General features: G+C 40.3%; 1 long non-coding RNA gene across 1 annotated transcript in view; it reads right to left on the reverse strand.

The window, feature by feature from the left end:
* The window catches only part of LOC104861452, a 3,990-nt gene extending 891 nt beyond the window's left edge, over window positions 1-3,099 (reverse strand). The window contains exons 1-2 of the long non-coding RNA XR_780051.1: window positions 2,913-3,099; window positions 1,908-2,020 (exon numbers count right to left, since the gene is read on the reverse strand). This is a non-coding gene — a long non-coding RNA (uncharacterized LOC104861452). The remainder of the gene's footprint in view (window positions 1-1,907; window positions 2,021-2,912) is intronic.
* Window positions 3,100-3,439: the final 340 nt, after the last annotated feature.

Here is a 3,439-nt window from a genome sequence, read left to right on the forward strand (position 1 = left end):
CTCTCTTCTCTTTCTCTCTCTCTCTCTCTCTCTCTCTCTCTCTCTCTCTCTCTCTCTCTCTCTCTCTCTCTCTCTGCTTCCTCTATACCATGAAATGAACAGCTTTTCCTCTGCTTTGCCCCTCTGTCATGCTGCTCTGTGCTGGAGTCAATGGACTAGGAACAGAAACCTCTAAGCTAATGTAAATCTCTCCTCCCTTAATTAGCAGGTACTGAATCTCAGTGATGAAGAAAGTGACTTAAAATGTACAAAGAGTATGTATATTATCCTGGAACTTTAAAAAAAAAGTAGACACCTTTCTATGTGAATATACCCTCTCACAGGTAACCCAACTGAAATAAAATATATAAGAAGTTTTTGAGATGTAAGGTACAGATAAGAAAATCTGAAATGGGGTTTTAACTTGATTCATCCTATTGGGAACATGAACTTTGGGAACTGATACTGGACTTGTGTATCAAGATACACAGATACTTCCCAGAGAACATATCATGCTGCTGTGTCTAAGAATCAGTGAATAACTAGGCTTTCTCTTACAATGTACAAAACATTACTACAAAATGCTGCATAGGAGGCTGGTGGGGTGTAGCTCCATGGTAAAGCACTAGAATGTGTGAGGCCCTGAATTCCATCTCTGGAAGTGTGAAAAGATGCCAGATAAAAGAGGTGATGAGATGCCTGACAAAAAGGAATTTTAAAACTTAAGTAAGAAACCTGGAAGTTCCCAGACAATTGAAGTCGGCTGCAATTGCCTCTGGGTTATGAGGTCCCAGTGTACTGTTCAGAACAAAGCTGCACAAGATTGGGAGGACACAAGATGGCCTGAAAGGATGAGCACAAATAAAGTAGAACATCACAACCAGGAATGGTGGTGCCTGCCTGTAATCCCAGCTCCTGGGGAGGCTGAGACAAAATTGCACATTCAAGGTAACTTGGCCAGACTCTGTCTCAGAAGAAAATAAAAAGGGCTGGGGTGTAACTCTGTGGCAAAGTGCTTGCCAGCACATGGCTCTGGGTTCAGTCCCCAGGACTCAAACAGAATGTAAGAAACCAACAGTCAAAGAACCTGAAATTAACACATTCACAGTGCTTCACATTTGGGGGTGGGGGTGGGGACTTCATCCTGAACAGTTTTGAAGATTTATGGAAAAACATACAAATGGGGGCTCATGAAATGAATTCCACCAGTTTTCTAAAGAAAAGCTTGAGTCTTACGCTCTTTTTTATCATCTGTGCTTCTGTCTGAGCGGTCTTTACAGTTTTCTCCATGTAAATTAGGTAGTTTGGCTTTTGCTCTGGAGCTTCTCACTGTGAAGTGAAACATCTTATTCACCTTTTGATTGTGTATGTTGCAAGTATTTTCTCAGGGTCTGTTGTTTGTCATGTAACGTTGTTTTATGGTATCTTACCCAGAGATTTTGAATTATGAAGTCAAATGTGCCAGTTTTTCCCTTTATAGGGAAGCTCACATTTCTAATAGTCTTTCAATATCAATCTGTAATCCCCAGTCACAGCCAGACTAACTGAAGCAGCAATATACACTTTTATTGAAAATAAATCATTCTAAATTTAAAATGCAAATTTATACTAGCTGCTGATGCCGCTGACTAACAGCATCAATCTTTATGGAGGAAAATAAAATTCTTCACTTAAACTACAAACAGCTCAGAAAACGCTCTTGAAGTCCTAGATAAATGGTGGTTATTTCAGATTGGAAACTGTGGCAAGACTGAAAACCCCTCATTAAAAAGCCCAAGCAGAAACAATTTTAGCTTCTTACTGATATGTCCATATCTCTCAAAGTTTCTTGTCTTTGTCAGCTATTGCTCAAGAGTCTTGCCCCTAAAAATCAAGATACTGTATTATAGGCTGCTATTAACATATAAATATTTGTTAACTTTTATTACCAATTGATTTCTTTGGATGAGCCCATCCATTATTTTGAGTGACTCTGCAGCTCTGAAAAAATTGAGGTCTTCATGGGAAGTCACATTAAGTGGCTCAGGAAAGCCAGTAGTCCCTACAAAGACACAGGATACATAAAAAAGTGATGAGCACTGTGTTAGGGAAGGGAATGATGAAGCAGGGGGAGAGAGGAAAAAAGAGGTCAGGATTGAGAAAAATTTGAAAACTTCTTTCATGTTGTATAGTTGTCTAATTTCTCTGCTATACCAGGAAGGTCAGTAATCTAGATTTGCCTCCCTGGTGACAGATATATAGCAAGTAATCTGAGTAATCTCCCAGGAGAGCTAAACAGTAATGCCAGGTATCAGTGGGGATTCTTTTTCTCTTCATCTCATTGCCTCAGATAGATGGAAATAAGATTGCATCAAGTCTAGAAATACTGTCTGAAGTCAGCAAGGGTCACAAATGGGCAAGCAAAGAGCAGCTGTCATCACCATAAGATAGCTCCAGAAAAGTTACACTATTTTGGAGCACTGATTCTGGAACCAGACCTGTTTGGTTAAAATTCCAACGTTAAGACTTGCCAGTTATGTCTACGGGTAAGCAGTTTAATGTTCAAGATTCTCAGGTTCTCTGCTGGTAAGAGAGAGATAGCAATTACATCTGCCCACAGTGATGCCCAGTGGACCAAAGGAGGCCAGTGGCTTGCACACAGAGCACAGTGTGGTACTAACACAGTCATTAGTACTGGTTTACTTTTAAAAGGTCAAGTTGTGCAGAGTCAGAGTGTGCATCTGTGTGCCTGTTTCTGGAATTCTGAAAGAGTCAATTTTATTACAGGATATGTACGTGAGAACCATAGGTATCTTGGCTGTCAATAGTCTATACTCTGAGCTCCCATGGAGGAAGCATTCTTGCACACCGTGTCCTGGAGCCATGATATAAATATACCTTAATTCACAGGTTGAACAGAACATAGGAGGAAGAAATGAATCAATATTTCATACCTTCCAGGCAGAGGAACCTCACTGCTTTCCACAATCCACAGCCGTAGACATCAGAGCTCTGAGAGCTTTCAGTTTGCGCCTCCTCTGTGAAGGGAGCCACTGTGGTATGATGGAGCCTGTATGGTTATAGCTAAGTACAGAGACATTCCCTGGTTTGCATCCATTCACTTCTGCCATGATGGCTTAAATAACCTAGGGAAGATAGACATGGGCAACAGTCACAAGCAAAAATAGTATCTTTCATCTAAAGGCATTCACAAATTCCAGAGAATTCTATATCATTAAAGAATTTAAAATGCAGATAAATGTATGAGAAAATTTTGCATATCACAAAAATATTAATCATGGGCTAGGTATGATGGTGCATGCCTGTAATCCCAGCTACTTGGGAGCTGATAGCTACTGAGAAAATTAAAAGTTTGAGGCCAGCCTGGGCAACTTAGAAAGACACTGTCTGAAAACAAAAATAAAAAGGGATGAGGATGCAGCTCAGTTGTACAGTGCCCAAGGGTTCAATCCCCAGTACT

This window comes from Fukomys damarensis, unplaced genomic scaffold, assembly GCF_012274545.1.
Source record: "Fukomys damarensis isolate Sample0158 unplaced genomic scaffold, DMR_v1.0_HiC HiC_scaffold_10, whole genome shotgun sequence".
Classification (NCBI taxonomy): Eukaryota; Metazoa; Chordata; class Mammalia; order Rodentia; family Bathyergidae; genus Fukomys; species Fukomys damarensis.